Here is a 7,916-nt window from a genome sequence, read left to right on the forward strand (position 1 = left end):
AATAGTCCTGGTTGCAGACTTCCACTCTCAGGACCCTTCTCCGCAGACAGCTTACCTCCACTCTTAGGACCGGAAGTTGATAGAAAATCTTTCAAGAAAAAAAAAAAGCGAGAATATCGGAATCGCCTATTTTTCATTCCCCACGAAGATTACGGTTTATTTTGGTGGTTTTAATTTTATGTATGTAATGTAGTATGATTTAAAAAAGAATGTGCAACACAATCTGGTTGCAGACCTCCACTCTCAGGACCCTTCCCTGCAAACATCTCACCTCCACTCTCATGACCGGAAGTTAATAGAAATATGAAAAGGCATGACTATGATCATGAGTACTGTCATGATCCCCTTAAAACAGTATCTGCGTTAGTTTACTGCAGATAGTATTTTGATGTAATTGACTATATGGACAGCTGTTAGACTGCATTACATACTTTTTGAAACATACATCTGTGTAAATGAAAAAACTCTTCTACACTGAAACCTATTTGAGTTGTCTTTGCTTCAATAGCATTATTGTAAATGTACAGTTTCCTGCAGTGTTGCAGCTTTTAACATTGTTTTAATTCAACTAATTTCATATAGGCATATGTTTATTACGTATATATATTTGTATAGCGTTTACAATTCTTACACCTCATAATTCATCTAATAAGTCCTCCATATTGTTGTGCTGTTCTTACCTTGTGTTGTTGGACCACATGGATTTGTCACTGGAGGATGTGAGGACTGATTAAGTTGTGTATTCAATTCACTGGATTACTGAATATCTAGTTGTATGATCTAGATTGCCTATAATCCCTGTTCAGGAGAAAACGAGACACAAAACAACTGCCAATTGTTTTATTTTTCTTTGCGCTCACAGTATGCTAGTACCCTCCTTTGTCCATGATCTCTTCACAAAAGACACACTATCTCAAATGTTGTTTAACAAAACTTAAAAAAGCTCCAGAATCACTTCTCTTTCTCTTCACCAAAATCCAGGGTGGCGTGAAAGAGGTTTTCCAGCTGTTGCACAGCCTCCTCAGTGCTGATGTGTCGTCCATGCTCAACCGTCAGGCACCTCCACCCTGGCTGCTTGACAGCTGTGGGTTCATCTCCACCCATTCTGCTGCTTTCTTGCAGTGCTCCACAACTCGGGCCACCACACTGGTCTAAAGAAATTAGAAGCGTCAAGTTTTTGTCAAGACATGAAAGGTCAACTCACAAAATGTAACAACATGGAAGTGGAGGTCAGGCCCACCTCTTCTTCAGTTGTCTCCATCCCCTGCCACAACTGGAGCAGCTGTTTGTTGACAACTTTTCTTCCTCTCTTCAGCCTTAAGCGACACTAAGGAACTTGTCAACCTTAATAAAACATTTTAATATCTTTTGTGATGACACATCGAATTACACGGGTTGAATGGCCCCTCTGTCACGGGCTGAGGGCGTCAGTATTGCTTTCACTTGACTAAGAAACTGTGAGGAGGGTGGTAGGAACCCTGCACACGGCATGCGTCACATTATGATATAATATTTGTTTAGCCACCATTAGATTCATTACCTCGTCGCTATCCGTCCTTCACACAGCCACTGGAAACAAATGTAGGCGAGTTCAGTCTGACAGCATGCCACCTTGAGCAGCATTTTACGACGTCACGCACTAGTCCTCATGGGAACTGTAGTATTCCTTTAGGCAAAACACTACCGCTTTTGTCCACTGGCGCCGCCAAAATCAACGGAAACTGAAAGTTCCTTAGTGTTACTTTAAAAGGCTGTACTGCATTAAATAAAAGCATAGCTCACAAAATCAGTTAATGAATCATGTCCAGGGATGGGAAACCTGACATAACATTGACTAAAAACAACAAATAAATATTGAGACAAAAGGAAAGCAGACTGACCTCTGTCATGTCATCCAATTTTCCCTTCAGGCGAAAAAACTGTGGCACCTCACCTGCCAGAAGAGATTTCAACTTGAGTGTTAATGAGCAAGCATCTTGCCATGGCTAAAACATAGGGTAAAAACAATTAAAATTACACGTGCTGCCCTGAAATAGTCATGCTGGCAATAAGTAAGAGAATGGGAAGACAACAGGACAGATGATGACATTTCAATGCGCAAATCATCATCATATCAGTTCAATCACATTATGACATCCTACCTTCCAAGATCAAAGTGTTTCCATGAGCAGGACACACCACCATTTTCAATGGTTCGCATTTGTTTGCCTACAAAAAAATTCAGACATATTATTCCATAGAAATCAAACAATCAATTAGGTTTACTTTCTGAATAAGCAGTGAACAGTGTGTACAACACACTGAAAAATATAGTATGCTTACCTTTAAAGCGAACCCCGATAAAAATGTCTATTAGCTCTACAAATGTGGTCGCTGATGTCTACCTTAAATAACGCTGTAAGAAAAGTATAACATAATGCTAAGTTAGAAAATGCACTCGTTTATAGGATTATTGCTTACATGGTGGCGGCCATGTTGTGGCCGGCAATGCATTCTGGGAGTGATGACGTCAGGTAGTTTGTCTGTTACCGAGCAAAGGCCACAAATTACTCACAAAGTACTTCTCTCGTCAGCTACAACTGAACAAAATGCCACATTGCGTCACTTTTGGATGTAATTTTGAAAACAAGGGAATTAAAAAGAAGTGTGGTGAGCATCCCACAGCTTTCCTAAGGAGAGAAAATTAAGAAAAGAGGGGAAGATGCCTGTGGGAGAGTTCAGCTCCCCATACCTGTGCTCAGAAATCACTTTAACTGCATAAAAATATATATTCTAACATTAATTCACAGAACAACTGTTACTAATTTCAGATTGTTAATACAATTAAAGGTTAAAAAATAAGTCATTTAAAAGAGGCCGCAGATCTGCTGAGGCAGTGAATCAAACCCGCCTCTGACAGAAAGTTGTTGCATCTGAGATTATTGATGAGAGAGTAAGCAAAGGGCGAATCAAACATGTCTAAAAACAGTTAAATTTACTGTCATTTTTTAAAAAGAAGGAAGGGGAACGCGATGATGACTCAAAACAGTCCGAATAACACCAGCAAGTGACGCTCAGCTGAAACAGGGAGGAGGAGGGAGAAGCCGGACATGCGTGATGTGGAGTGTTCTGGACTGTTAAATATGGTAAGAACACTGTCTGTTATTAGGCCGCCGTGCAGATTTTAAATGATAACAGAAGATTTGTGTGTGCTCTCCCGGCCGTGTGCCTGGCCACTCTCCGTATGTCATATATGTGCTCCCGCTCCGCAAAGACCGAAGTATGGACCGCACCTACCCCCCCCCCCCCCCCCCCCCCCCCCCCCCCCCCCCGCACCGCTAAATAACGTGCGCTTGCCTAGGTTTACTGCGGTCAAGCCAAGCCGGTGCTCTGACAAGTCAAGTGAGCCGACACATTATATTAGCGGTGCGCACATATTTTACGCATTACGGTAAAAGCGAAACCGAGAGGACTGCAAAACAAACGTTGATCACAACCTTATTCATAATTAATATCATTAAAAGAAGACGCATAATAATGTTGACAAAACTAAACTGAACAACAAAGTAAAAAAAGAAAAAAAATATATTATATATATATATATAGTATATATTGCATATTTAAAGCAAAAACAAAGAGGTGTGCTCTAAAAGAGACACTACAGTAATGTGATTCACAATTATAAAATGTAAAAGCTAAAAGAAAGAGGTGTGTCTGAACCAAACTGTAGTACATTATGTACATGCACATTACATTATCTGCGGCATTTTTTTTTCTTTTTTTAAAGCTATAGTGCGTAACTTTTAAATGTCTATGAACGTCTGTTTTAGCCAAGCCACTACCAGTGGAGATGACAAAAATGCAGATTAAGCCGATCGGCTCCTCTAACATGTCGCGGGATTTTTCAATATATGTATTTCTTGCTTTGCGTGTCAACCGGCGACATTCCCGCGCTGGCGAGCAGGAAATGACGCATTTTACGTCACAACAAGAAGGGAGGGGGAGGACGCGCAGAGCGTCTCATAGCAGGTGCGTTCGACATGAGAAAGCCAGAGGCAGACCTTTAAGACTTTTGAGCCGCCCCGCCCAGATGTGGCCCGGCGTCACTGATACGTAGGACCTACGTAGGGCATCGAAAACTCGCGAGACCCAAACGAGATCGGTCACAGAGGTAGCCGCGTGAGCTGCTCGAGAGCAACTCACCGCGGGTACCTGGCCCACCTCTCTGTTTCATCCAGGCAGGGGATTGGACCCGAGCCCACTCGTCATCAGTTTGATGACAACGCGCTTTATTTGCATAAATAAACACCCAGTCCCGGCTCCAGCCCAGTGTAGAGGGGGGAGGGGGGGCCGCGGCGGCGGCGGCTACAAAGGGGGGGGGGGGGGGGGGGGGGGGGGGGGGCAGCGGCGGCGAAAAATAACCAGCCCTCAACTTTAGTAGAGCTGGAGTCTCCACTTTTTTTTTTTTTTTTTTTTTTTGATTTTGAATTTTGAATAGCGCAACACTTCATATTGATTTGATCAAGCCAGTGGAGTTTGCTGTTGTTTTTTAAGCACAAAATAGACTGAAAACTTTATTTATTAATTTTTTGGACTGAGGGGGCGAGGCAGTCTGCCCCCCTTGATGCCTGGTTGCACTTGCAGCAGCAGGCACGCTTCACATGACAGAAGCCAAACGTAACTTAAAATTATTTTGTTTTTTTAAAATTGTATTCATTTCAGTTAACTGAATATGAATTAACACAATGTGACACACAAAAGAAATTATGAATTCTTTTGTTTTTAATAAGAAAACAAAATTACCCCTCTGACAGCCAGGGGGGGCAAGGAGGCACAGGGGGGGGGGGGGGGGGGGGGCATTGCCACCCTGGACGACGGCCTGTAAACACCCCCCACAGTGGAGTCATTGAGAAACACCAACATGGAGAAATAGGGTTGTCCGACTTGGAGGCAGACTTATAACTCCGCCCCACGGCTGCGCCGTCTGCTTCGTCTAGCTCTGTCTGCCTCTGGCTTTGCCATCGTGAACGCACCTAGCAACAGGCTCAGCTCAGGCAGAATGAGGAAGCGGCATGGCGGATAATCCAAAGAAAAGGCCGAGAAAGAGTCCTGGAGTGGATCCTACCACCAGAAAAAAAGCCTGGATGGTTGGGAGAAGGAAAGTGACTGACGGAGAAGGCAAACTTGTCAGGTACAAATTAGCAGGCACCTTGTCTCCCGTTTGTAATAAGCTATTTGCGTTTCTGTGGCAAAAAAAAAAAACAAAAAAAAAACAATAATTACCTCTTCGGAAGAGTCCGTCTTTTTTTCACCAGCTGTCCTTGTTCACACACAATAAAAACCGTTTCCAACGGTGATTGGCGCTGTGGAAACGCGAATCACTGTGGCAGATTGGGGGGAGAGGGGGAGGGGGGGGGAGGAGGGGGAACACCGGGGTGTACGTCATGTGGAAGCGCCGGCTTATTGTTGTAAGAACGCAGAATTCCGCTAGAGGGCGACCGAAGTTACGCACTATAGCTTTAATGTTTTAATGGGGCTGTTTAGGCCACAAGGGGCCCATAGAGAATTGCTTCGCCCCCCCTGGGCTGGGACCCCTGCTCCGCCCCTGTCTGCAGTCCAAGCGTTTCTTTCATGAGAAATACAATAAATATAGGAATTCAACAGTTTGAGAAATAAAAATGTTAGAAAATTACAGAAGAGTAAAAATGTTTTATCTGAGAACATTCCCAGTCATGCATCAAACTGCTAGTTAAAGTAAAAAAGTCGGTAAACAATTACATAATGCAATTTACCTTGAAAACACATTACAGTATGAATCAAAGCAAGTCAAATGCTACTCGTTTCATCTTTTTTGTAAATAATTCAATTTATTCCAGAAAACTGATAAACATCTGTTCCTTCCAAAACCTGTTGAAGCTATTTTAAAGTTTTAATTATTATAAAATTTGTTTCAAAGTATTACTTTTTTCTTACAAATGTTTACTTATTATTTGGAGGGGTTTTTTTCTGGGGGGGTGGCGGCGCTTTTTTTAAGTCTCTCATTATTTATTGCGTTTACAAGTTTTGTTTAAAGCGTCAGGTGAGTGTTTCTCCCAAATGTGATTACCGTTCTCCTGTTAGATGTTTTTTCTAAAACAAATGTATTCATTTGTATGCCTACTAAAAATAATATGCCATCATCAATTTGAACATTTGACCAGATATTGGACAGACGTTCCTCTTTCGTTAGTAATCTGTTATCCAACCGATGTTTTTGTTTGGGTTTTTTTTTTTTTTTTTTGGGGGGGGGGGGAGGTTAACTTTTTGGCGCCCAGGGACATTTTTTTTACCTTTTAAGGTGATGTGGTTTTTTTCCGCGCGGCTCGCAGGCGGTTGGTTCGGCTCGGCGCTCTGAAGTCTTCCGCCCCGCCCCCCGCCCCTTCTCTTTATCATCCGCCTCCCCCGGTGAAATGGCCATATTCTCCGCTCCCTGTTCACCCGACTTGGAAGACTCATCTGACGCTGAAGCAGCGCTTACAAACCCCGGGACATCATGGTAAGGGAGCAGTCGGGGGACGACGCCGTGGGTCGACGTGAATACAGCGGTGCTGGGTGCGGCGCGCGGCGGCTCCCCCGGGGCCCGGGGGTTCGCCGCTCCGGAGGACCGTTGCTCCGCTCCGCGGCGCGGTGGCAGCGTGACGCGCGCTAGAATCGGTCCGGGTATTTCGGCTTGCCCCTTCGGACCGCAGTTCGGTGATTCGCACCTTCAAAAAAAAAAAAAAAAAATAGAAATCAGCGATTACATGAAGCAACAGCTCCATTCGTAGACATTAGTTTAGGAGTTATTCGAGTTTCGACGAAATTATCTGTGCGTGGTCCCAACTGGACCGGGCCGGGTCTTCCCCCTGGCCGTGTGGCCCGGGCCGGCCATCTTTGCCGAGTGGAGGTCTGCGGCCAGTGACCAGACCCTCGCAATCCGACGAGGCGAGCCGGGCGTGTCATCCCCGGGAAGAGGAAGGACGCCGTGGCCTCGGTATCGAGCTGCTTTGAGTCAGGAAGTCGCTGTTATGGCGCTGTTAGTCGGTGTCGTTCTGGGTGTGGGGGACGGTGACGGTGCAGCCTGGGTGGAGGCCCGCTGGTTAACGGTTCAACCTGTCAGTTATTCACAATGCGACTAAAAACAGCTGAGTCCACGATTCATCCATCCATTCATTCACCCTGAGTCACTCCACATTACTGTCAGCATCATTTACTCTGCTGCAATTCAACACACGGTAGGTGTGTGTGTGTGTTAAAAAATCCACACCTATCTAAATGCTTTTGATTCACACCACCACGGTTTGATTCAGCTGCACATCATTCTGCCACGTCATGTTGTCTCATCAATCTTTCCAACTGAAAGCATTTATTTATCAATTTTGGAATTAAAATTGATTTCACTCCAGAACGGCATCCTTTATGATCCGGAAATGAAGAAAACTAAAATGAAACACATCCGCAGCATTTTGTTTATCTGATTCAATCATTGCTGGCAATAACTTCAAGTACATTGTTTAATTTCAAAGTTCACATTTGTTGTAAATTAACCCACTGACTCTATGTAAAATTATCAGCTGCTTCAGTGAAACATGTTGACAATTATTCCCACAAGCCTATTTTAAAATCAGGGCTGAGTAAGAGATTTTAGTTTCTTGAATGACGCAGGAAAATGTTGAGTTTTCTTTTGCTCAGGTTTAAATGCATCATTAGGAATGAAATTGTGAGTCTGAGTCGGTGGAATTCCCAAATGTCATTTAATCTTGAATCACATGGGAACACGCAGGCTGAATTGCAGCGTTAAAATAGTTCTGGATCATTCTCCGACTCTGAAGACGCCTTGCCTGACTTGGTGAGGGCGCCATCACCAATTCAGGTTGCATGTTGTTTCAAGGCTGACTCGTCTCTAAAAACCTGTTGGT

The sequence above is a fragment of the Salarias fasciatus genome, chromosome 19, assembly GCF_902148845.1.
Source record: "Salarias fasciatus chromosome 19, fSalaFa1.1, whole genome shotgun sequence".
Classification (NCBI taxonomy): domain Eukaryota; kingdom Metazoa; phylum Chordata; class Actinopteri; order Blenniiformes; family Blenniidae; genus Salarias; species Salarias fasciatus.